The sequence below is a fragment of the Sander lucioperca genome, chromosome 21 (genome assembly GCF_008315115.2).
Source record: "Sander lucioperca isolate FBNREF2018 chromosome 21, SLUC_FBN_1.2, whole genome shotgun sequence".
Lineage (NCBI taxonomy): Eukaryota > Metazoa > Chordata > Actinopteri > Perciformes > Percidae > Sander > Sander lucioperca.
The window spans coordinates 27,869,020-27,896,633 of record NC_050193.1 but is presented as its reverse complement, the minus strand read 5'-3'; the positions used below and the strand labels follow the sequence as shown (position 1 = coordinate 27,896,633).

Genomic DNA, 27,614 nt, shown 5'->3' with positions numbered 1-27,614 from the left:
AAAAATCATCAGGTTAGCATTTTCAAGGTGAGCATGTCAGCATGCTCACATTAGCATTTAGTACAGCTTCACAGTCTCTTTCATGGCAGAATACTCTTTATTTTGTTATTTATTTATTTTTTTTAAGTAAAGTCAGCATCCAGCAATGGCTGAGAAAAATCTAATATTTTCAGCCCATTCTCAAGTGCTACAACATGTGTGTCTGTGATTTGTGTTTTAGGATATGTACGAGCAAACTGCCGACATAAAAATGCATGAGTGGCACCATGTTTCCATCAGTGTGTTTACGCTGTGTGTGTGCACGGAGGTCTTTGAGGTATTTGGGGAACACAAACTTGTCGTTAATGAACATCATTAGAGAGGATTGTTTAGGACGCAGCAGCAGCTAGGTGCAGCAAGGCATTGCAAAAGAATTCAAGATGTAAGTCCAAGTTAATCAGCTCCTCTGCTGCTTTTTCTTGGCGTTGGATGAGGCCCACCACACTGCCACAGCCCTGGAGGACAGCGTAATTACAAGCTGCTATCACGCTAAATAGGGCTCTTGCTCCTATGCAGAACAGTGATGACATGATTAGTGTTTTCCTGCTCATCTAGGCCGTGTGAAGGGGCACGATGACAGCTGTATGTGGCTGGGGAAACAGCGCTAGATTGTTCCTCAGTGCCTTTAAAACATAACAACACCTACCACAGAGAATGCTTCTTGTGTGAGCCAGAAGAACAGCAGTCTGTCTGCAGTCAGTCATTATTTAGTTGATTTTGCGGTTTTTGGTATCAAAGGGTGCCAAATTGTGTATCCTGCGGGAGTAATGAGGGGAGGTTGTCATCGCCAAATACTGGTTGATACAGATAGGATTGTGTTTTGTAAGTTTACTTGCTGCTGCAAGAATATGAGTAAAACACCGGGTAGGGGCGTTTTCACACTTTAACCCCAAAGTCCAGTTTGTTTGACTAGTGTGATCGCTCCGTGCCCAGGCACGGTTGCATGCTTGAAAGAGGTGGGCCAGGGCACTGTTTGGTTGGACTCGGACACGATACGCATCAGTGTGATCGCTAAACGTGCCCGGGTCTGGTTCTTACCTTACAGATGAACAGGAAGTGCAGTTGGCAGTTGCAGTGTGAGTGCAGGCCAGCAGGGAGGTGGGGGCAATCATGCTCTGACACTGTTCAAGGCAACTGGGCCAAATGTGAGTACGTCCTAAAGCTCTAACAGTGCGTTCCATTTACCTCGGAACTCAGAAGCCGAAGCTGGGAATGACGTCACACCTGAGTTGAATGCGTTCCATTTACAAGTCAGATTTTCATTGTTTTCATTAGCTCTAGCCAGGTTAGCCATTGTTAGCAATGCCAGTTTATTAGTAACACTTTACGGTGTTTTTGTGCATACAAACAGCACAGCAACATGTCCACAGCTAGAAGATGGACAGCACTGTGTGTATGATTGATTTAGTGAGACACAAATAAAACAGAAGTGTATGTTACTACAGCTTTCACTACTGTTGATGCACGGAGCAGCCATGTTGGGGTACTCGGTGACTGTCCTAGTTCCGAGCTCGGAAATCCGAGGTCAGGGGGCGTGTTTCCGACTTTGACCTCGGAAAATCCGAGTTCCGAGTACAAATGGAACGCACTATTAATTAAATGATAAAGTTCAAATTCTTTAAACAAACCCGCAGACATTCTTTACAAGTCCTCTAAACCATATGACGATATGGGTTGTTTGTTCCTATGACCCAGAGGAGCGTTTCTTAAAATAGCGCCCCCCTAGCGGTGGCGGAAATACAACCTCCTATCTAAACCTGACGTCGGTCACAGTTTTGAACGTAAAGGGCGCAATTTTGGACACGACTTTAACATTGTCAAATGGTCGCGGTTTGGTTATGTTTAGGCACCAAAACGACTTAGTTACGTTTAGAAAAGGATTGTGGTTTGGATTAAAATCAAGACAGTTATTTCACTTCCTGAAGGTTACGTACGTGGCGTTCGTTAAGTAAAAAAAAAACAACTTGCAGTTTACTTGAATTTCAAACGGGACTCAAACGTTTTTCGGTAGACGACAGTCTCTTTCTTTAAATTAAGCCAAATAGTTTGCTTGGTTTTACACCACCTTCAAAAAGTCGAGCTCTATATTTCATATCTGCTGTCCGCTTTAGAAGGAGCTTTTATGGAACATTTCACGAGGCTTACCGTTAAAAGAAGACCCCTGTGCTACCACCTCCTTGTCCCTGACACCTGTAGAAATATTAAAGGGAACTTTGCACTCCATTAAACGTGAGGCCCAAGTAAGGAAGTGTAGGTTTCTGTCATCAGAGTAAATCCTCCATGTGCGGGCGGGAAGGCCTTCAAGCAGAAAGGCCTGCGCGGGTTTCTGCCCCAGCATGACTTACTGGCACTCTACTCTGTCTTGCTGGTGGGGATCATTGGGGGGGGTTCTTGTACAGAGTGAGTGATGTTCATTCTAAACAGCATGTACAAAGAAGTCAGAAGGAAATGGTTTTGGCCTGAGCAGCGAGGAAAGAGGCTGTTAACAGTATGCTCCAATAATATTTCCATTAACGACTTCTCATTAAACTCCCTCTGTTTTCAGATCCTAAAAGAGGCTTAAAGCTCCCTGTATTACACCGGCTTCATTTCAACATTTTATTTTAATATAGAAGAGCTGGGGGTATTTTATAATATATAACCCCCTCTATCACATAACTCATACTCGTGCCTTTGTGTTGAGTGGATGAAATGTCACTGAATAAAAGAATGAATGAATAGTTTATTTCGAACAACATGCAAAAGAATAAACAAAAAAAACCAACATGAGACAAAAGTAGTTTACTACGAAAAAAGAAAACGCAAGAATAAGCAAAATAAATAAATACGTTTGTCCGAAAGGGATTAGGAGAAAGCTAAACACTTTTCGGGTTGAAATTTCCATACATTTACATCTTCAATTACAAAAATATCCCATATTCAAAGTGTTTTCAATCTATCGTTTCTCCATATGCAACCATACAACCAACAAAACATTGTTTAAAATCCCAAAACATTTGTAGTGGTTTTAAAGTTTCAGTGCGGTGCAGAGGTATTCCATCCCAGGCGAGATTGGCTCTTGTTATCTTTAAACTCCAGAGGTTACATCGATCGTAAATCACACAGTGGCCCACAGTGTCTAAAAAAACGTTCCGGCTCAACCTGCCTGTCCGATGGTGGATTTACGATTCGCTGGGTGTAGCAGCGAGCACCAGCGCAGCCTCCTCTGGGCTCGCTGGCGCTCTCCTGTGCACATGTGGATATGTTTAGAAAAAATGTGGGGTGGAAGAGTGCTGTTCTGTTGTGGATCAGACCGCCTGAGCTATCTGTTATGATGCCGGTGCACCTCTCTAGCTGCCTAATGAGATACAACGCTAAAAGCTGAGCGCACACCCCTGCCGGAATCCTTTATAGGTGGGAAGAATCAACACTAAAAAGACTTGTATTCAGGTCAGATAGAAGCACACAGATAATATGCAGAGCTGAAAACTAAAGGGAGAGTTTTGCTGTAGGGTCGTTTTTTCAGTTTCACATTCATCTTGTGAAACTATGTGCTTTCAACAAAGCTTGGCAAAGAGGTAAATAGCAATAAAAGGGGATTGGAGTGTACATGTTTCCCTTGCCAAGTGTTGGAAAAAAGATATTCCCCGCTTTGAGCGTCTGGCAACAGAGCTTTGGCTGGTGATGTCATCTCCAGGTCCACAGTTTCTGTTTGTTTCACCTCCATTATATGTGAAGGTTCAACAGACCTGAATCTCTTGTGGTTTCTACCCTGAGACACATTTTCCCTTGTTTGGTGTCCAGTCCAGCTTTACAAGGCTTTAAAAGAAGAAGAAAAAAAGGGCATTTACAAACTTCATGCTTCTTTGTGACATGTCTCTGTAATTCCATTAGCGGTAATGCCTCCTCTCTATTTCCTTTCATGCCTCAGGAAATGTGGATCTGACATGTTTATTAGCCTGGCAGATAAAATGACATGCGTTTCTCTCCACTGGCAAAGATGGCAGCAGAGTGTTGCAGGGATGACATATTTTTTGGAGGCCAAACCGGAAGTTATCATCGCCCTGGTTCCCTCGACAAAAAGCCAATGGGATTTATCCAAGGTGGTAAGCGAGCATCCGCAAAGTAGAGTTTAGATTCTCGGCCCGAGCCCGAGCCCGACCCGAGCCAGACCGGACCTCGGGTCGGGCTCGGGCCGTTATTTTCCACCACATCCTCGGGCCGGGCCCGGGCCGGACCCTTGATCTAGCAATTTTTTATTTTTTTTATCCATTACCTTATTATCCTATTTGGGTGGGGAGAAAGCTATGCCATAATCAGAAATATTATAAATATATATATAGACTATATAAAAGTAACAAATGTGTACAAAAGATAGGCTGCAGTTACAAAATGCAGCACTTCATGCTGCACTCATGCTTCACTCCTCCTCTCGCACGCATCACACCGGGAGCTTGAAGATGTAAAGAAAAAAAGAAAAACAGGAGAATTAACTTTGCGCAAGTGTGGAGGAAAGTCGGAGGTATGGAAGCAGTTTAAACAAGTCGTGGGCAGTGACAACAATATGTTGTTCATCATTGTTTCTTTTTTTTTTTACGTTTCTTCATTCGGATCCACTTGCGATCCGTTCCATTCTAAACAAACAGCAGTTTACAGGCTTCGTCCTTGTTGTATTATTCTAAACAGATTTCTGTAGTTCAAACAACTCTGAATTGTAGTTGAGAACGTCAGTTATAACGGCCCACGTATTAAAACATTTTCGGGTTTAAATCGGGCTCGGGCTCATAATTACAGTTAATGTGTCGGGCCGGGCCGGGCTCGGACGCAACGTGCTCGGGCTCGGGTAGGTTCGGGCTTGATTTTTTTGGGCCGATCTAAGCTCTACCGCAAAGCGTACCTCCTATGGAGACATTTTGATGCTAACAAGCTATCACCTCCTGTTAGCATCCCATTGACTGCCATTCATTTTGACGTCACTTTGACAGAGAATAACTTTACATCTGAAGCGTTTAAAGACTCTATTTGTCCATTGTTTATTTCTAAAGAAACACGACAATGTATTGTTGTATCTGACGATTTACAACTTTGACTTATGTTTAATTACGCCTACATATATTCAATTCAAATGTATTCCATACATATTGTGTTATTAAAGTCATGGTGGGCCCTGTACATGAGAGAGGATGTAGATGTTGGGTCTGGGAGATAACAGGAAAGGGGCCCTGATAAATATATGTCCTGGTAAAAAGGCGCCATTACCTTGTATCTCATGTTATGGCTCCGTAGTAGACATTTTTGTAAAAATAGGCTAAAGATTGTGTCATAACCACGCGACTTTTTGTTGCACAGTAGAGAAATTACCGTATAGTCAGTGTTTACATGTCGTTTGAGAAACTGGAGTATTGCCTTAACCCGAATATAATTGTTTTCTTAAACTGCATGTAAACACACTGATTGCCTGCTAACTGTTGTTGCAATTAAATGCTAACTATTTTCCAGGTTTTAGGTCTAATTCCTGCAGATTTAAAGCAGATTGAAATTGAGAGCAGAGACTTGGAGTAAAGCAGTGATTTACAAGCAATGGTGTGATAGGTGATGTTCATCAGTCCCACAATGGTGAGACGTTCCAAAGAAGGTGACGGTCAATCATTACCATCCCTATAGCACGTGATGAACAGTTTGACCAAAAAATAAATCTGACCAAATGTCCAATGCAATTTATTAAATATCAAGCAAGTTTCATGCATTCAGATGGGTTTTCATCAGGTTTTGGCATGAAATGAAACTGGCGGGCACCTAAAGGCGGCAACGATGCACAGTAGGACAATTAATTCCAGAATGAAAAGAAAACAGTTGTATCTGCTTCTTCAATCAGTGCACGGCAACATGTAAAGCCTTCAACAGTTAACTGTGATATTGTGACAGTTTAATTCCTATGGTGGAAGTACAGCACATTTACAGGTCCAAGCCACGGTGTCAGGAAGAATGTGTCCTTTGCTGCGCTGTGTGATGTGTGTGTAAGAGGATGTATGTTTCCTGTTAATGAAGAGTAGTCTTCTTATTTCCTGTGTGGATGTTTTAAACGTTTCTACACAAACATTTTCATTGGCCCCAGAGCTGACTTTCACCACAAAAAGCTCGGACATGCCAGCCGCCGTGTTTCCTCAGCTGGTGAGTAACCTCCACTCCTCACGCATCTCTCCCTCTGCCATCAATTTCCTCCTCTCTGCCTCCTACCGGCCCATCTTTCAACACCTGACTGGGCAGTCAACATGACTGACTGTGGCACACACAAACTCAAAACCAGCTTTGCTGTGAGCTTAAGTCAAACTAAATCAAATCTGATGGACAGGAAAGAAAAATATATTCAGAACTTGCTAAACCCCTTCTCTGGACAATTTTACCCTAAGCAACAATAATTACGCTGCGCTTTCATTCAACTCATGAAGCTAATGTCAGTTTAATTAGCTAGCTACAGCTGAAAAAAATCGGCCAGTGAATGTTGTCATTTCAGACAGCTATATATCTCGGAATGAAATCAAGGACTCGTTTAAAAAATGACTGAAGTTCTAGTGGTAAATCTAAGCTGAAGGTGAAGTTTAATGTCCCTGACAACTTCTGTATTCTCATTTAGCCACTTGTTAGCAACGGCATTTTTAAAGACACGTAAAAGCTTATAAAGAGTATAGAATAAAGAGTATTTACAGACGTATTTTATGTGTTAGAAACAACAACTTCTTCAAACCATAGGACGATATGGGTCGGTTGTTCCCCACACTCTAATATCTGCCAGAGCGTTTCATAGATTAACGCCCCTAGCGGTAGCAGAAATACGAGCTTATATCTAAACCAAACAAAGTCAGTCGCGGTTTTAAACATAAAAGTCGTGATTTTAAACACGTCTTTAACGTCGTGAAATGGTCGCAGTTTAGTTATGTTTAGGCACCAAAACGACTTAGTTAAGTTTAGAAAAAGATTGTGGCTTGGGTTAAAATCAGCAGTAATTTCCCTTCTTGAAGATTGCGCACGTGACGAAGTAAAAAAAAACTCTGCGTTAACTTTTAGTTTCAAACAGGACTCAAAACCCGGGTGATAGCCCTGTGTTTGTCTGACCCATCCACCACCTTGTCATTGTAAACTGTGAAAAATGATGTGCTGTGCGAGAATGGAAAGCCAGCAACCACAGGTGCAGCAACCACGAATGAATGATAAAAACTGGATACAGCGTTTGAAGCGGAGCCCTGTTCTTTCCTGTGAGAGTTGCTCAGTGGCGCATGAAGCCAAAAAAGTTCAACTTCCGCGTATAAAATTACCAGGAGGATCTGCGCTGCTTCCACACTGTGTGGCCCGTAGAGCAGGCACACTAGAGACTTCCGCTGGCTGAGCCGGCTACTTCCGGTTTAGCGCTCTGCTAACTTGAATGGGGATTAAATGATTAAATCATACAGCTCTCTAGGCTTTCCAAATGTTATCGGACCGAATGGATAAACTTCTGATAGTGTAATGAGTCATTTCGCGGGGTTGTGACTCCAAAGATTGTATCCACGGATTTATAGACATCTCTTTCGCCATGTACATGTAAGTCTATGGGAAAAAGTCTGTTTGGACCAGAGGGCAACATGTGACGGGCACGGAAGTTTAATTCCACTGTTTGGACGCTATGTTCAATTGCATTCATAGCCTGGCACTCTTCCTAGGGGTCTTGCAGCAACAGTAAGGGAGGGAAACCGGTAACTATTCTTAAAGGAATAATTCGACATATTAGGAAATACGCTTATCTACTTATCCGTTGTGGTTTTACGGGGAGTTGTGCTAGACAGTAGCTCCTATATTTCCTTCAGTATATATGAACACATTTTCATTACTCAATTCCTTTCTCTAACATCAAAGCACACCTAGACACCCACCTCAGTGACCTCACCCTGTGGTTGCCTCACTCTACCTATGGCCAAGAATCCAACGACGTGGCAGGTTAGAGATGAGGAAGCCAAGGGTGAGAACAACGGTCTGAGTGTGATACTTTGAAGTTCCTGCATGCTCTGGAAACAGGGCAAGGAATCACCTGCCATAAAGAAAGTGTGCGTAAGCGCTGAGCTATTTGTTCTGGTGCCTGGGTGGTTATGGGTCCCCAGGGAGGGCTGGCCCAGGCCCCTGTGAGATCACAACAGTGTGGATCGGGCGGGAGTCCACCCGGAGGTGGAACTAATGGCTCCATGTGTTCGCAGACACTTCTAAGAGCCAGATGCTGGGAAGAGAGAGACGTACATCGAAGGTTTTTCACAACACCTCCCCTGGAGAGAAGAGCGGGGAACCCGGTTCGAGCTTCACACGCATGCCGGACATAGAAATCTGCGCGTTACGGATACACATACCATGATCATTTGGTTTTGTACAGTCAGGAATGCTCTCTATTACACACACACACACACACACACACACACACACACACACATTCAGTTTGTTGAGTCTACACGGAGACTGTTTCCACTCTGCCTCTCGTCGATGCAGCACGCAAGGTGAAATAGTCTAATAAAAGGGATTTGGGGCTCACATCTATCTATTCCATATGATCTGCCTGTCCCAGTAAAAGTCACGTACAGACTCCGGTGCCTGTGGTTCGCCGTATTATTGATGCAGTCTTGACCTCTCCGATCTGACGTCTTATTTAAAGTGGTTAATGATTACCATCTTTCAATGTGTTTCAGCTGTCGCACTGGTAATAACCCCCCCCCCGCTCCATCAGCAGCATTGTTCCTGTGGATGTCAAGGTCTGGACAAGGTTTTGACCTTGTCTCTTCCTCTCAGTTGACACCGAAGCGTCATTAACTCATCTGTCGGATCTGATGTAACATCAACAACAAATCTGATTCAATGATATGGGTATGAAGCGTAGATTAGACCCAGGCTTACAAGAAATACCTGTTAACAAGATGCTTGTCAGATGGTTGCAGACAAAATAAAAGATAAATAGAGATGTTTTAAAAAATCAAGATGACAGGCCGGCCAGTGAAAGTTTTGTTTCATCCTGGGACATGTTGCAGTCGTAAAGAGTGCAGTCTTAAGTGGTGATGTGTGGGGCGCCGACTTTAAAGCAGCACACGCTGAAATTAACAGCAACATTGCGCCACATTTAGCTTTTAAAACGTGGTGTGATTTTCTCTCCTATCCTGTTTCTATGCTGTTTTGCTGCACCTTTTTAATATTTATCTCTAGTTGCTATTGCTATTTTTATACTGATCTTGTTATTGTATTTCTTTGTTCTTTCCTTGTAAAGTGCCTTTGAGTACCCTTTAAAGCAGTATATAAAATAAATGTATTATTATTATTATTATTATTATTATTATTATTATTAATAATTGTTTTTTTTCTAAATATAAGTCTAAATATAATTAAAAAAAATACAAATCTGGAGCTAAATGTTGCAAAATGTTACTGTTAATTTCAGCGTGCACCACTTTACTTCCCATTCGGCGCCCCATTGTGATGTAGTAAGAAAACTCCATGTGAAATTGAAGGGGAATGTGTCTGTAACGAGTCCCTACACCGCCCCATCCTGTCCCAACCGGAAGACCGGCGCAGTCCAGAGAACACAGATAACGTGACGCCACCCTCTTCCTTGCCTGTGTCTAACATCCTCGAGTTCTGTCTGGATCAAAGCGGAGACGGATCACACACATCCTCCTCCATAAACCCAACAGAGTGACCATCTTTAGTGTCGAACAGAGTTAGTGAGAGCCTCAGAGAAAAGGTTGGCTGCTGAAAGTGGTTAAGGGGGTTCCTGCAGGGGAGGAAAAACAAGCATTAGTGAAGGAAGAGGTCAGCGACGCCTCTGTGATGATTGCTTAGATAACAAAGACAGAGGTGAGAATGAGTCAGAGAATGAGAACGAGATAGGAAATAAAATGTGACTCAATCCTCATCCATTGTTTGCAAAACAAACTATGCAACTTCCAGTGGTGGGTTTCGAAACGTTTCAATGGGCTAAACTAAAGAAGAAGGGGTGCCAATTTACAACATTTGTAAAAGAAATATGTTAAGACTCTCATATAAAGCTCTGGCCTGACATAATAAACTGTACATCATTAATAGTTACATTATCAATAAGTTATTGTGATTTTGTGTCTCTTTCTAGATGTTCCGTGTCTCTTTGTGGACATTTCTGAGTCTCTGGTGGCTCTTCAAGCTCCATGACAAATATGTTTAATACGTGTTTGATGAATATCAGTGTGTAAACAAGATAAATAATTCCCTTTTAAACTCCAGAGTTGGAAAGATCAAAACAAGAGTTTAATTCAGTTATTTAAATACATTTGCATTACACTTTTTTTTTGTTACAGAGAAATAATTGTGGATAATTTGCAGGACACGTGTTTAGACTGCTTATTATGGTGATAAAAGATTCATGCACCCCCCCTGTGAGATGCACATGCATTGAGATGCGCTGACACACTCTGGTAATGAGTTCGTGTCATTAGAAGTACTCGGCTTATCAACGTTTGCCTCAATCGCATGAGGACAGCTTAGCTGTTAAATTGGTCTGAACGTGGAGGGCTTGTTTTCCCAGGCAAAACAAATTGGGGACCTGTTGATTTAGAAGCATGGCTAGTTATCTTGTGTGTGCATGTGCCAGTCTGTGTGACAAGTCTTGAATAAGGCAAATCTGCCCGTTGCTGTAGCATTTCACAGTCCGGGTATCTTTATCTTTATCGGTACAAAATAAAAAGCAGCTATCAGTTTCCCCATGCAGGTTTACCACATTCTGTCCTGTCTTTCATCATCGAAAAAGGAGCTGTTGTCCAGATGGGAGCAGAAAGCACACGTCACTCAGGAATCTAAAACATGATTGGATGAGCAGAGAGTGTGTGAGTCAGGAGCTTTGAGCTGTTTTCCTTTCCTGGCCGCAGAGGACGGCTGTAAAAGCCAAGGGCGGTTTCTGCCTCTGGTCAGTCACTCGCAGAGGGGATCACAGAGCTTTTTCTTTTTTATATTTATGTTGAAAGATCCCTTGTTGTTCATTTAATGCTGTGCAACAAGTGTACCAGCTCCTACATGAACTCTTTCAGTACTAATAGATAAGGACGGGCCTGACTGGACTGGAATGAAACAGTCCACCTGATGTTTACTGATGTCACTGAGAGAATAACTGAACAGATGTTCAGAAAGTACCATGCTACTTTCATTTAAAGTAGCATATTGTTGCTGTCAGTACAAATCTTGCATGTCAAAAAATAGTAAAATGAAAAATGAATGAAAAAACACTAATTTAAAAACATTTCATTGAGCTGTTTACCTTAGATGAAGTCAGACAAAATTGCCTCGTCACTGTTCAAAGCTATAGTGAGTAGTCTCTGTCTCCCCCAGGAGGAATTCTAAGTAATGACAACAACACTGTCGGCGTGTCTCTCACCCCCCCCCCCCTCCCACGCAGTTGCTAGTAACCAAGGAGGACACAGAGGATTAAAAAAAACATGATGGACTCTTCAGAAGAGGTCATCATCTTCACTTGAGCTTCTGCGTGGGAAAGTCGCCGGACGCCACAATCTTCTGAACATAGTCACACTGAGAAATCCAGAGAGAGTTGTGTGGAGCTGGTAGTCTTAATTAGCTTTGTAGCAACTCATTTGGCAATGGCTTGAATGTAACGGACGTTCATTAATATCAAAAAGTTACGCACTAGAGCTTTAATATTTGTAAAACCCACAGACAGACGTAAAGGGTGACCAATAGCATTGATTTAGGGAAAACAAATTCCATAGTTATTACTATACACACCACAGTGACTACTGCTGTACAAGACCGCTGTTGTCGCTTCGGTGCCTAAACTTAACTGTCATCGCCGTATGACGCTCACTTTTTATTGGCTAAACTTAACTGTAACAGCCGCTAAAAGGGCCGTCACCTTGTGATGTCCTGTACCCAGCTCAAAGTCAACTTTTATCGGCTAGACTCAACTGCAACGACGTCTGAAACGACCCGGTGACCCGGTACTCGGCCCCCAGTGACCTTTTCTCGGCTAAATTTAAAGGCCTTGTGAAGCGGAAATCAGAGCGCTATTTGATTTAGCATGTTTACGTTTTTATGTTTACACCAAGCTAGGGAGGGACCTCGGATATTGATTGTCATTTGAAGTAGCCAATAGCACTGTGTTATGCTCCACCCTCCCCCACCAGAGTAACAGCAGCTCAAACATGACAACACAACCCTACGAAGAAAGCCTGTTATCTGCTGTGAAGGACTTCTCGCTACCGCCTTCGCAGCAAACACCGCTAAACTGAACTGTCATTTCTTTTTTGGCATTTTAGGCCTTTATTTGTATAGGACAGCTTAGACTTGAAAGGGGAGAGAAAGGGGGGAATGACATGCAGCAAAGGGCCGCAATATATGGGCGCCTGCTCTACCAGGTGAGCTAACCAGGCGGCCAACTTAACTGTCATTTCACCGGTTGTCATGTGATCGGCCATAATTTTGTAGGATCATACAAATTAGTATGCAATGTGCACAATGTCTTGCGTTCATGAGAATGCGTTGATGTATTACATCTAGCCCCACTGCAGAAAAATAAAGAAGAAAAATAAGAACTTTTCCTGGTTGATTTAAACTCTGTTGATCATTCTTTGAAAATAAGGATCCAATAATTCTCATCATAATACACCAAGAAACCCAAGGGCACCATCCTGAAGGTCAGTGTGTGTGTGTGTGTGTGTGTGTGTGTGTGTGTGTGTGTGTGTGATCTGACCCCGGTCCTCCTCCTTTGACCCTGTGGATGATTGCTGTGACTGAGATGGGTTTGATCCCCGTGCTGATGCTGGGCTTTTGATGGCCAGCCTACTTTGATGCCGCGACAAGATTGAATCCACCCGCCCTCTGTAAGTCTCTCACACACACACACACACACACACACACACACACACACACACACACACACACACACACACACACACACACACACTTGACCAAATAGCACCATCAGACCTCGTATCTTAACAGGAGGTGCCATTTCCTCCTCCTCTCTTTGATCCTGAGCGTTGATATTTGTCATATTTCTGACATTCTGCGTCCACTATTTAATACCCTGCGAGGAGGGATTTGGGCTGTAACCCTCAAACCTCAGAAATATATTGTATTATTTAGCTTTGTTTTTTATTTGTGTAGACATTTTGATTTGTCTAGGGCTGCAACTAATGATTATTTTTGATTAATCTGTCGAGTATTTTCTTGGTTAATTGATCAGTTTGGTCTATAAAATGTCAGAAAATGGTGAAAAATATGATCAGTGTTTCCTAAAGCCCAAGATGACGTCCTCAAATGTCTTGTGTTGTCGACAACTCAAAGATATTCAGTCTACCGTCACAGAGGAGTGAAGAAACTAGATATATACCAAATCACTCAACCGATTAATCGATTATCAAAATAGTTGGCTAAGATTAAGTTAATAGTTGATAACTTATCGATACATCTTTGCAGCTCTTGATTCTTCCTCTGAGATCACTTGATGCAGTGCTTTTGTTACAGGAAATAGAGAAAAGTCATGGCCTTGTAGTAAAATAAGTCTTCTCCTGTAGCTCACTCTTGGTTTTTATACAACAGTTCTGTTTCCTGACCGTTTGATGTCTTCCTGTATTAATCCGAGCAAGCAAGAAGCCTGGTTTACTAGCAACTCAGGACCACTTTGCTTTTACTTGGCTTTTATGTCAAGTTCTGTAGGATGGAACAACATACTGTACTGACTAATGGCAAAAGCAGACCCACACCTTCAAAACCTACAGCTTGTTGAAATGAAATTCAGTTTCTGGTCATATAATCAGAGTATATGAAGACATTTTAATTGAATATGATTTATCATTAAAGCAAAATAAAGTTTTTTTGTTGCCTTTGGACAGAGCCAAGCTAGCGGTTTCCATTTGTGTCCAGGCTTGATGCTAAGCTGTTACGGTGAGCAGGGGAAAGAGGACCCAAACGCAGAGAGCAGGCAGGCAGGAGAAGGTTCGAACTGAGGTTTTATTATAACAAAAAACGGCAGTACAAAGACTGGAAAAACCACAGGAAAAACTCACTGGGAAAACTACAAAAAAATGGGGGTAATGAGGTAACGAGGGGCAGGTGACACAACAGGTGAAACACATTAGGAGAGACAGGGTAATCAACAAAGGTGGGAAAACACAGAAAGTAAAACTGGACAAGACAAGACAGAAAACAGACTATCAAAATAAAACAGGAAACAGGAACAACCAACAGAAAACATGAAATCAACTAAACACAGAAACTTGACACAACACAAGACAACACAAGGGAGAACAGAGAACACAGGAATTAACCAAAACATAATACACAGAACACAGTCAAGACAGGGTAAATACAATAAACCGGGCGATAACTAAACAGAAATGTACACAACAGAAATATACAAAACAGGATACATACAGAAATTATAATACAGGCAACAGAAATGTACAAACAGGTAACAGAAATGTCCCTAACCATAACATAAGCAATCTGGTATCAATGGTATCAATCTTCTCGTCTAAGAAAGATTTTGACCTTTTGGGATATTTTGATCCTTTCAAGGGACAGTTCACACCCAAATTAGAAATACACATTTTTCCTCTTACCTGTAGTGCTATATTTATCACTCTCGATTTATTGATCTACATTTAATTCATGGTTTTAATACATAGGAAATGAAAAGAGAGAGATGTGAAATGATGTGCAAAAAATAAATAGCAGAATCATGGAATAATGATTGTATTGAATGATAAATTGAATTGGATTTTGATCCAGATTTGAATTTGTCTCAAATGTTTAATTTAATATATCAAATGAAGATATGGATATATGTGTATATATCATCCCCAGACATTTGGCATCCTCTCCTGTGACACTGTTGTGTAAGATCATTAATATACAAACAAAATAATAGGGGGCCTAACACTGATCCTTGAGGTACACCCACGGTTCATTTCATGTTACTGCATCTTCAGCTTTAAAACACTTCATACTATTAGATAATTATGAAGACATCCATGGCAGGGATTTAGATGGAAAATTGAATTTAGAACTAAGAACAAATATGAAAATACCGCACCAACTACTCCTCCTTTATCAAGCAGAGATTGTATTTGCTAACGCTTCCTTCTGCACGGTGAGACGGTTGGCAGGTGTAGTTTGGTAGAAAGAAATTAGTTCCAACATTAAACTGCTCACAACCAGGTCTGAGGGAGACATTGCAGTTGAGTTTTTTCAAATCTATTATTTGGTGCTTTGAACACCACAAGCTGAGTGCAATCTTGTTCCATTAAATTGGACAGAAGGCAGACATCTCTATGGCCAATATCTCCAACACTGGGTGACTCACACCAAAACTATCTAGACTGATAAATAGCTCTACAGGTAAAAGGGAAAATAAGTATTTTTTGAATTTTAGGGTGAACTGTCCCTGTTGTTGATGGGATTTTTTATAAAATGGTTGCTCACGCTCTGCAAATTTTGTAGAAATATTAATACTGATCATAATTTCCTGATGTTGGGACCAATAAGTCAAATATAAATTGTTACACACCAGATTGTAAAGAAGGAATCTTTAGATATTTAACATTTATGAGAGAAAAAGCTTTACATTCACATTGCAGCCATTCTGGAAACTAAAGCGAGACATCCTGAGAGTTATAGGTCTACCTCGGCAACATGAAGCGTTTTTCTAACACTAAATCTCAACATAGGTCAGTGCTTTCCTACATTTCTGTCTCACACTCGACCCAGAACTGTCTGGTAGCTTCTCAGAACTCCGTGGATGGACAAGAGAGAGACAAGAGGGAAAAATGGCGATAGAAAAAGTGATTGTGAAATGTGGGAGCGAGGAGTGTTTGGCACGGCTCATCTTGTTTGCTCAGTAAACCCCTGAGGCCTGTGTTTTTTTTTTCCGCTGAGGGAAATGCCCGCATTGTTGGGCCCGGAGACCGTGGTTACGGGCCAGCCCGGGGCCCAGCCAGGCAGGTTGGGACAAACAACAAGATGAAGGTCAGCTAATATAGCAGTTAATTCCACTTCCTGGTCCCCATGACACCCAGGCAGGGTTTATTTGAAGATCCCAGACCCTGAAGTCACTCTGCACTTTGTTTAGTCCATGAGTATTTTTGGTCCGAGCCAACACTTTCAGATATTAATGTATTCGGATGAGAAGGAAGGAAGGGAGGGTGGAGGAGCAAAAGGAAAGGGGGATTCAGCTGAGCAGCGAGGAGAAAAAACTCCAAATTTCCTTTTCCATATTTCGTCTAGTTTCTTCTATCATGATAAAAACATTACATCAACCGGTAATTAGAATTATCATTTTCACATCCTTGAAAATTAATCATACGTTTTCACATACGTAAATAAAGACAAATGACAGCAAAAATAATCAACTTAAAGTGCCCCTATTATGCTTTTCTGGATTTTCCAGTCTTTTAATGTGTTATATAGTTTTGTGTATGCAATAGATGTACTGTATAAAGTACAAAAAACACATTTCACTCCAAATGGAGCTTCTTCTCCCACAGACGTCTCGCTCACATTCCTATTTGAAATTCCTCAATTAGTGATGTCACTGATTGAGCAAGCACAGCCCACCCAGTGGCTTGTCTGAATTCGGTTGACCAATCACAACAGAGTAGGCCAGTTGACCAATCACAGCAGACTGGGCTTTTCAGGAAGGGGGGCCAAGAGCTCAGACAGAATGTTTTAGGTGGAGGCACTGCAGCAATGGGCAGTATGAGAAACATAATGTTTTTTTTAACATCAAAGCATGTAAACCTATTCTAGTAGACCCCAAGAGTACAAATATGCCACTGAAAATGAGTATAATAGGGGCTCTTTAAGTTTTATTGACTGCATACCCAAACACTGGATTTTCTTTAATTGTTGCAAGTTTAAAGATCCTTATTTAAGTCCTGTCAATTGACAAAAAGACTGCGTTTCCTGTGACTGCTTCACAATAAAAGTCACCCGTGTTTTCCTGGTTGAATGATTTTAATGTGAACCAGTAGCAGTGGAAATGTTGGATCAGCTGTGATATGGCTGTACAGGAGAGTGAATAGTCAATGGTGAGGCTACATCTAAACTGCTACGTTTTGGTTTAAAAACAAATATCTTTTGCTAAGTTTATGTGTCCACATTACTCTGACGTTTCCGAGCCCCTAAAACGGTGATATTTGGAAACTGTGCTGCCCCCGTTTTGGTTTGAAAACTCCGGGATTACTTTGTAGTCTGGATGGGCACAAACAGAGACATTTGGAAACGACAACGCAGTCAGTCAGATCGGTTAGGTAGCTTGTTCTTTCTCCTTACACATCCATGATTTTCAAGTAACATCAGACAATCTCCTTCCTGTTTACACCGGGCCGCACATGCCCAGTGTATGAGAATGGTCATGTGATATGTGTTGTCAGTCGTGTTAATATGGACGAAGATTAGTTCTGCTACCGGAGCTAAAACTCTTGTGTGGACAGATATCGTTTTTGTCTCAAAACGCTGCTTTAAAATGAAAATGTAGAAGTGTAGATGTAGCCTGAGGCTGATATCAGTGAAGTAGAATTACAAACAGTAACACTGTACATGTACACGTTGCATTGATCCTGATAAGTGGGCAATTTGAATCCAGTACGGAAATGGCAGACTCCACCACAAACATTAAAGAATACTGTATAGAGCGAGTATCACTGAATATAAATACAATGAAGGGCTATTGCAGAAAAGATGAAGACCATATATAGTATCAAAAGCCGAGTTTGACTTTGAGAGACAACTGAAGGACTCTCCTCATCGTGTTGCAGACTCCAATGAGATCCATCCGCTCCGGCATCCTCTGGACCCGGCAGTGTGCGTGAATAGATTCATTTAACAGAGCTAGTTTATGAGCTGATGGTCTTACCGATCGTTTAACTTGGACATTGAGAATGCAGTTGGGGGAGTGGGACGGGTGAAAAATATAGTACACACCATCCAAAAGCCAAGTGGCTTAATCCTGTATGGAAATGGTAATGAGAAAAAAGAGAGGACTAACTCCGTCTGTGTGCGCTCTCCTATCCAGGATGGGATCGAGGCCTCTCTGTAGTGGGATGCATAAGAAAAGCCTTTGTGCTCCAATCTAGTAAGCCAGAATTACAGCTTTTGAACCATGTGCATTGCAAGAAAGAAGGGAAATGGAGAGGCAGTTTGGGAGAGTGTGAATGAGTAAGTGAAGAGGTTAGGGGGGTTGAGAGGGCTCTGAAGGTGTCAAAAGCACAGGGTGTAATACATTTGGAGTCTGAGTTGTGTGTCTGTGTGCAGGCTGTTCCCATGAACCATGTGTACATAAAACTACGAAAAGTAATGCACTGTAGTTCATACATATTCCACGTATTTATTGCTGAATGCACCGCATTGACTGCAGCTGTATAACAGCCCAAAGAACGGCGTAGGGAGAAAGTCAGGGTGGATGGGTGGGTCCTAAAGAATACACGAAACTTTCAAGCGAGGGAGCAGAGTTTGTGTCCTGGAAGAAGTTAAGGGGAAAACACAATACTTTAACCCAGGAAACGGGCGTTTGTGTCCCGGAGTACTACTTAAAGGCCCTGACACACCAACCCGACAGCCGACCGTCGGCAGAAAAGGCAGTCGGACTGATCAGTCGGCTCCCGTCGGTCCAAAAAGTGCCTCAGAACACACCGAAGCGACGCCGACTTGAGGGTACGTTCTACACGTGCGATGTAATACATCTCCATAACAGCAGGCGACGCTAATCTGTATTGTCGCCCAAAAAATGAAAACCGGAAATGACGAACGCGTCACGTGGGTCTGGTTTCTCCCGAATTTCAAAGCCGACCATAATTGCGGCTCGTTCGGAATACGATCTCGTATTTTACGAAAATAGGGGGGTTAGTGCGCGGAAGGGAGGGAGAGGGGACGGAATGAGGAGGAGGGAGGGGCGAACTAGCCTCGTTTTGTTTGAAAATACTTCGAACGTCAACAAGAAGTGACGTCACCCAACATCGCTTAGACCACCTTTAAGCCATGTTACGATATTACAATATCCAAAATCTAAGACGATATCTAGTCTATCATATCGATATGATAGTGATATATTGCCCAGGCCTAACCCAAACCACAATGTTTTTTCTAATCTTAACTAGTCATTTTGGTGTCTAAACTAACTGTCGTCACGGCAAAACTGTCACCTTTGGAACACGACCTCTGGGACAACCATAACCTCTCGGCTAAATGTAACTGTCACGTGACCGACCGGCGATTGCTGTAATTTGGTCGGATATCATACGAATTGTGCATAAGTTTTCGTATGCTATGATACGAATCCCGTTCATTGTGTGTGTGTGCACATATATGTTTTTTTCTGGGGGGGGGGGGTTTCGCCTGTATGTGCCCATGTATGTGTGTGTGGTGGCGGTCACACAGTGGGCTGATATCAAGTACCTCTTTAAGCCCTCCTTCCATCTCCAAAGGTGCTTCACTCTTTGTTTCAGGAGCCTCATTCCCCCATTCTGCTGAAGCCAGACTGTGAATGAAGGCTGGGAAGCAAAAGAGCGGATGGAAGACGGAGACAGCGTTAAAAAACAGGAGTGGAAAAGGCAGCATGTGTGTATAGATCACAGTCAAATAGGTAGCGTGTTGATGTGTCACATTCTGTCCAGAAGGCAAGCCAAATTCCCGTGGTTTATTTTGAAAGTTTATTTGATGTGTTCTGGCAATCTTCATGCACATTAGCGTGAATTAAAATTTGCTCCGCATTTGTAAATGATATGATTGTTTCCCCATTCTCGCGAGAAGCAAAGTAAACAGGGCTGGAAAAATGCATTTAGTCAGCTGAGAAAACACAGTGTTAAATTGTTCTGTGTTTAGTTGGGTGCTCAGGAGCAAAGAAAACAGCATCTGTGGTGCAGCTCTGGTTTTACGGAGGGTTAAGAAGAAGGAGCAGGGGGCCAAGTGGGTTTCAGAAAAAAACAAAAGACCGTGATTGCATATAGTGTTTCCGCTAAAGTGGCAGTAGTAGGGATCTCATGCATATATTCTGACTTGAAATCTGACGGGACTTAATTGAAATGATTGAATCTCCCGACTAAAATGAAATGTGGTGGCACTCGTAACGTTCTTCTCTGACAGTTGGTGCTGCGTTCATCGGTGAATAGAGATTAGAAATGGTGGCGCTAAAGGTTCGTGGCTGCTGGGCGATGGATGCAAATCAGTCTCTGTGATCCCCCTCTGGTGTTCCTCCTTCCTCCCAAACAACTAATCCACTTAAGTATCACACAGGCCTCTCAGGGGTGGATCTCAATGATTAGTTTTCTTCCTCCCCGTGTAATAACAACACCAATCATAGTCATTAACACATTGTTTATTTACACTGCAGTTAATGAATGTCTTGTCAATACACTGTAATTACCTGCTAAAAAGATTGTCATTGGACTATTTGAAAGCCTCCTTTTGCTCCTCTCCTATAGAAGGCTCTGTCGGGCCCGTTGATGAGGGGGTGTGAATGGGATTAGGCTGCCTGTGATGCATCCTGTCCCACCACGGGGGTCATTTTTCTCAATAGATTGTTAGGAGCTGTAGATTTGTCCATAGATTGGTGGTTTTAGACCAAACTTGTGCTGTAAGAAATACATTTTTGTAAAGTTTTAAAAGTCTGTAAAGTAGTGCTTGTGAAAGTTGATGATAAAAATATTTGCCGAAGTCGTTTGCGTAATCCCGTGCGAATGTGCCATGTCTGTAATTTGTCGAGTAAAAATGTCACCGCCAATTACCAACCATATTTCGCCAAACACAAGGGTGTGTGATAATATTAGTCCAGTGCGAAACGGCATCTCTGTGATTTGGGGTTGTGTTCGCTGCATTGACAATTATAAATGAAAGCTTTGACAGAGCCTTGGCACCGTATGTGGGGGATAATGTCCGTAAATTTGAGTGAAAAAAAAAAAAAAAAAGTGCTTATCCTGTCCGAATGCGCTGCAAAAAACACAGACATGAGGGGTCATTTCTAAATGACATGAGGTCCCCTGGTAATTCTTAGTCCCGTGCGAATAAGGCTTAAGTGTCCCCACAGAGTTATAAAACGCAGCTAAATGCATGGAAGTCACACAATCCCTGATGTGATGTTGTTTCAACGTTGCAGACCGCCGCAGCGGTCTCGTAACACTCCGCATAACACACCACTTACCTTTCAGGGAAAAACAAGGGGGTAAGGAACAATAAGGAAAAGGCCATAAATTCAGATCCTCCAAATATTTTTATGGACCCAATCTGACAAAGAAATCAAGGTCTTTTTTCCATCCTGTCCGCAACAGCAGACGTATTGAATACATGTCATGGGAGTTTAAGCCGTTTCACTCAACCACTTGCTGTTTCCATTTCCTGGCAGCTGTCAGCACAGCAGACAATCAGAGGGCAGAGGGCTGCCCTGCCACCACGGCTACAGGACAACCTCAGCGTGTCGCATCAGCAGCGTCGCCCTGCCTGACTTTGTTTTCCGAGGAGAACTCTCTCCGTTAACAGGGAGACAATGGCAGCGGTGAGACTGGAGGGGATTCATCCGTGTGGAAAGTTCCAAGTTTGATGCTGCTGCTGATGGAAACCTGACCCCTTGCATTCGGTCCACTCTGCGTAGTGTGAACTTCAACTTCAACTTTATTTGTTTCCCCGAAGGGTGATTAGGTGTGCAGCAAGTATAAACACATACAAGACACATAAATACATACAAGTTCTACACACAGTCCAACTGGAACACAACCGTAACAGTACGAGGACAAATAAATACCAGTACAAGGTGCATGGATAGCAGCGTCAAAGTAACCTGACACACTGACCCGACGGCCGACCGTCGGCAGAAAAGGCAGTCGGACTGATCAGTCGGCTCCCCGAGGTCCAAAAAGTGCCTCAGAACACACCGGAGTAACGCCGACTTGAGCGTGTGATACGTCTCCATAACAGCAGGCGGCGCTAATCTGTATTGTCGGCCGAAAAATGAAAACCGGCAGCTGATTGGACAAATGCGTCACGTGGGTCTGGTTTCTCCGGAAATTCAAAGCCAGACTGTCATGGCGGCTCGTTCAGAATACGATCTCATATTATACTAAAATAGTTCACCGAAACAATTTTCTGAAAACATTTTCAGCGAGAAATGGGCCGTGCAGTTGTTGAATCTGTCTTCATTTCAGATCAACAAAGGTCAGTTTAAAAGATTTTCGTCAGATTTTGAGAGGCTTAGTCACGCTCATCCCGCTCGTCATTTCCGGGTTAGCACTCCACCAATCAGATTGGTCATGGAGTCTGACTGCCCGCCCTCCGACGCAACATGTCAAGTCGTCCAAAATGAAGGCCGACAGCTTCTCCGACGAACAACGGCACAGAACACACCGAACAGACTCGAGTCGCTGACCTTGCCAGACTGTCCGACGGCCAATTATCTGGTTGGTGTTTCACTGCCTTTAGACGGGAGCCAGACGGCAAGGACTGAAATTCAGGGAATAAGGGGTGGGAACTGTCAGAGCAAATAGCATTAGCTTTCCTGACTATCTGTCCATGGAACAGGTCTGATAATGTACACTGTACACTGTACACCCAATATCTTGTTGCTCATCTTCACAACTCTGTTTAGTGCAGTTTTTGACTTGATGTTAAGATCCGGCACAACAGAGAAGGGAGAAGGTCAGGACAGATTCAACATAAGAGCTGTGGAACAGAATCATAAAGGCCGAAAGCTTTCGGTCCTATCATGTCTGTATGTTTGTTGTTCCAGATTCATCTTGGCACGTACTGAGAAGTAAGTTCACACACACCCAGATCTCTTTTCAACTCTCCCATCCCGCCCAAATCATGAGAGAAATCACAGAGAGCTTGTGGAACAGTCTGCCTTAATAAGCAGAGGTGAAATTGAATAGAATAGAATACCTTGGCAAACATGCTAATTATAGCAAACATAAACAGGCTGTGGAGTCACAGAGGGGAACTGCGAACATTGCTTCGGTCCCCGTGAGAGGCGTGTCGGAGGGCTGATGAAGTCACCAAGGCAGTAGTCTATATCCAGGCCGTTCGACTTCTGGGATTGCTCCGTTGCCACTGGAAATTCTGCTGGATGTCCTTCTTTTTGGCCGGATGTCCGTCCCCTTCCTCTTTCTTTGTGTTGGCGTTCTAACCTCCGGTGGATTTCTGAGGACTATGGTTAACTGCTCCTCAGATCTCTGCAGGGTAAATCCAGACAGCTAGACTATCTGTCCAATCTGAGTTTTCTGTTGCACGACTAAAACTACTTTTGAATGTACACGTTCCACCAAAACAAGTTCCTTCTTGAGACTATTTTGCAGAGGCACCGTGGCTCCGTCCAGCGCTTAGTGCTGTCCAAGACGATTGTGATTGGTTTAAAGAAATGCCAATAACCTAGAGCACGTTTTTCTCCCATCCCAGAATGCTGTGTGGACTAGCCAGACCTTCCTTCGCGGCGCTGTGGAGGAAGGTCTACGTGGCAGAGGTGAAAATGTGAGATTGCTTTGGATTTAAGAATCATTAAAAGTAATTCATTTTACATTGTTGCATTTATTGTATTAATTTGTGGTGTAAGGTTATATGGGGGCGGGGATGTTGGGAGTAGGCCAATCTAACCAATGCCCCCAAAAATCTCCCTCCTTTGCACAGCCCAATGTTGGCAGGTAGGCTATGTAACTGAATGACATTGTGGGTGTTGGATGGGTCAAACAAACAGGACTTTCACCCAGGACACTGAGGTTCATGTCCCGTTTAAAAATAAAATTAAACATCAAGTTTTTTAGTTTTTTCTTATTTACAGAACAAATGGAACAACCAGAGTCACGTTCAGCGTCGCATGCGTAACAGGAGGTGAAGTAACCACGATCTTTTTCTAAACTTAGCTAAGTAGTTTTGGTGCCTAAACCTAACCAAACTGCGTCCGTTTCACAATGTTAACAACGTGTTTAAGGGCGCTTTCACACCTGCCTCCTTTAGTTCGGTTGACTCTAACTAGAGTTTGTTTGCCACGGTTCATTTGGGCAAGTGAGAACGTGATCCGTACTCGAACCGCACCAACTATACATACTCCACCAGTCTGAACTAATGTCTCCTGTAGTCAGGTGTGTACAGCAATCTGCGATGCAGCAGAGCAGCAAACTGTGGCAGCTTGAAGTGTTTCTCTCACAGAAATAGACAGCAGTCAAGCTCGCCGTCCGTCACTCGCATCTCCCTGGTCAAACTAGCCGCAGCTAAAGTTGGAGACAGACGCCGGCAGAGCAGAGCGAAGTCTCGGTAACCAGAGCAGACGTAGTAACGTCGCTGGCGAAACAATGTCCGATTATTGAAATGAAACGAGCTGGTTTGACCACGGAGATGCAAGAAATTATTATTTCATTAGTCCAGAACACAGGACCTTCTTCCTGTATTTACTTTCTTGCTCCCGCCCCAGACACATCTGACCAATAAGAGGATTGTACGTTCTTGCGTGATTTGTAATGACGCATTTTGGTACGCTTTGATTTTTCCAGGTGTGAAACCAAACCAAACCGAACCAAGGGCAATTCATTCCAAGTTTACAAACTCACCAACTGATTTGGACCAAAGCAAGACCAACGATCCGGGTGACATAGCAGCGACAGCAGCATCAACGGGTTGCTGCGCTTCAGTGGCCGTTATGTTGAATGTAAACAAAAAGCTGCTTGCCGTCGCTGCGCTATTGTCATCGTGTGAAGCCCGCCTCAACGGTTGTGATTGGTGCCTCGATTTGGAAAAATTGGAAATGGGCTTGAATGGGCTCTTGGCCAGACTGACTTGCAGCGCAAATCTCAAATTTGATGGAAGTTCGTCAGGGTTTTCCCAGGCTAGAGATATTACCAAAGCAGAACACAATAGATAAACACAGCATTTATTTTTTAGGGGTGCCGGGATCAAGTTTAGGGCTAAAATCGCCCCTGGATATGAGCACGAAATCCACTCTTGTGGGTCGTATTAATAGGAACAAACGGCCAATCGTCATATGGTTTGGAGGACTTGGGTTAAACACACCTCCATCCACTGGCCTCTTCATCCCTCACTTTCTCTCCTCCATCTACCAATAGTTAGAGCGGTTTTATGGGTAATAATCCTGGTGGCCTTTAATGGAGAACACAGCTTAAGCTTTCAGCAGTGACTGTATAATTGGTCGGCCCCTTTGGAGTATTTTGCACCGGGCATTGTGGGAGCAGTATATCAATCCCTTGTCCTCACGCCAAGACAGATGGACGCTCATTTGGAGCTGGTTCAGAATTGTGTTTTTGTGTGAAAAGCTCCCACAGGAATAACTTAAGGGCTCTCCACTGATGCCAAAACCTCCCAGCTACAACAATAACATCTGCGGTTTGGATTAGACGCGTTGGTGATATCACCCTTTTAGTAATATGCCTGCATTATGGCAATCGTACAGCCAGTCCTTATTGTCTATGAAGTTTGTAGAGGCTCAGGATCCAACACAAATGATGAGCTGCAGGACAGGGTTGAAGTTCTTTGGCAGAAGCTTATGTTTTAATTCATTTACTTGCTTAACTATTGGTTTCACAATGTTTATGTCCCAATGACAACATCCCCTTTTGAGAATTCACATATTTTCGGAGGTTTATAACGTAAACATCATTACAATGGGAAAATGATCTTTTAAACGTAAAGGTAGTGTATTATTTTTTCTTTATTGTTAGTTTCAAAATGTGTTACAAAGATTCATTTTTTCAAAAGTGTTTCATTATTGTTGTATTGTGCGTAAAAGTGCTCCTTGAGTCCGCTGAGCTTATCACTTACACGCTTGCACCTTGTATTTCAGCAGATGAAACATTTTATAAATTAGACAACTGCTCACAAATTACAGTGTGAATATTTTGTCTTCATACATTGTATAGACAGTATACATACCTAATAAGTATGTATTACTACCCTGTATATGAAATATTTACACTGTGATTTGTGCAGTAATCTAAAGTGTTGCTGAAAATGTTCTGCAGTATGTTTATGGGCTTTCCGGTAGGCAATTGTTTTATTTGAGTCATTATATTTTTGTTGTAGGGTTAACTGTTTGACACACTGTGAGCTTCTACAATTATAACTGACAAAACCTGTGAATTAAAAAGTACCGGTGCCTCTAAATTGTATCCAAGCTAGGGGTGTCACCATTCTCCAAATCCATAATTTGATATGACTTTTAATTTTAGGGTCACGATTAGTTTTTATTTATTTAACTTACGAGGTGCAATAAATGCAATATGACTTTAACAAGGGGCACCTGAATGTACCATGATGTCCTATCAGAGCCCACATGCTTTACTGTTGGTTGTTTGTTTCCAAAACTCACTCACGGGGAAGGCTAAATGTTGCCACACCGGTGACTTCAGGAAAGCAGAAGGATTTTCCAGTTCTGTTGTTTCTTCATTATCTCCAACTCTGGCAATGACCAAGGTGTCTGGAAAAGTCAAACTGCAGGCTACAGGTAAGCTAACACTACCCTATGTCTTTAGCTGCATGCTACCAACCGGTAAGCTAATGTTACACTGTGTCTTTAGCTGCATGCTACCAGCCGGTAAGCTAACGTTACACTGTGTCTTTAGCTGCATGCTACCAACCGGTAAGCTAACATTACACTGTGTCTTTAGCTGCATGCTACCAGCCGGTAAGCTAACGTTACACTGTGTCTTTAGCTGCATGCTACCAGCCGGTAAGCTAATGTTACACTGTGTCTTTAGCTGCATGCTACCAGCCGGTAAGCTAACGTTACACTGTGTCTTTAGCTGCATGCTACCAACCGGTAAGCTAACGTTACACTGTGTCTTTAGCTGCATGCTACCAGCCGGTAAGCTAACGTTACACTGTGTCTTTAGGCAAGGCAAGGCAAGGCAGCTTTATTTGTATAGCACATTTCAGCAACAGGGCAATTCAAAGTGCTTTACATGAAAACAGAATAAAAAATTTAAAACAGATAAAATACAAGAATAAAAGTTACAGTGCAGTATAAGAAATGAAACATTGAAGAGCAATTAAAACAGTTAAATATATAAAAGCAGATAAAATAGGAATTTCTCTTTATATGCTTATATAGATTGTTATACAGTGTCAACAATGCAACTTCAGTATAACAAATGAACAGTTATTTAAAGAAAGGCAACATCAAATCGATAGGTCTTCAGCCTTGATTTAAAAGAACTGAGAGTTGCAGCAGACCTGCAGTTTTCTGGGAGTTTGTTCCAGATATGTGGAGCATAGAAACTAAATGCTGCTTCCCCCTGTTTAGTTCTGACTCTGGGGACAACAAGCAGACCTGTCCCAGACGACCTGAGAGGTCTGGGTGGTTCATAGTGTAGTAGCAGATCAGAAATGTATTTTGGCCCTAAACCGTTTAGTGATTTATAAACCAACAAAAGTATTTTGAAATCAATTCTTTGAGGCACTGGAAGCCAGTGTAGAGACTTCAGTACTGGAGTGATGTGATCCACTTTCTTGGTCTTAGTGAGGACTCGAGCAGCAGCGTTCTGAATCAGCTGCAGCTGTCTGATTGATTTTTTAGGGAGACCTGTAAAGACTCCGTTACAGTAGTCAAGTCTACTGAAGATAAA

The 27,614-nt window shown here is 42.6% G+C and overlaps 1 long non-coding RNA gene across 1 annotated transcript; it reads left to right on the top strand.

Annotated features, from left to right (window-relative positions):
• The first annotated feature begins 13,565 nt into the window (after positions 1 to 13,565).
• On the top strand, positions 13,566 to 26,475 carry LOC116065480. Its single transcript, XR_004108734.2, has 3 exons — positions 13,566 to 13,576; positions 21,068 to 21,073; positions 26,371 to 26,475. It is a non-coding gene; the product is annotated as an uncharacterized LOC116065480 (long non-coding RNA).
• The last annotated feature ends 1,139 nt before the right edge of the window (positions 26,476 to 27,614 follow it).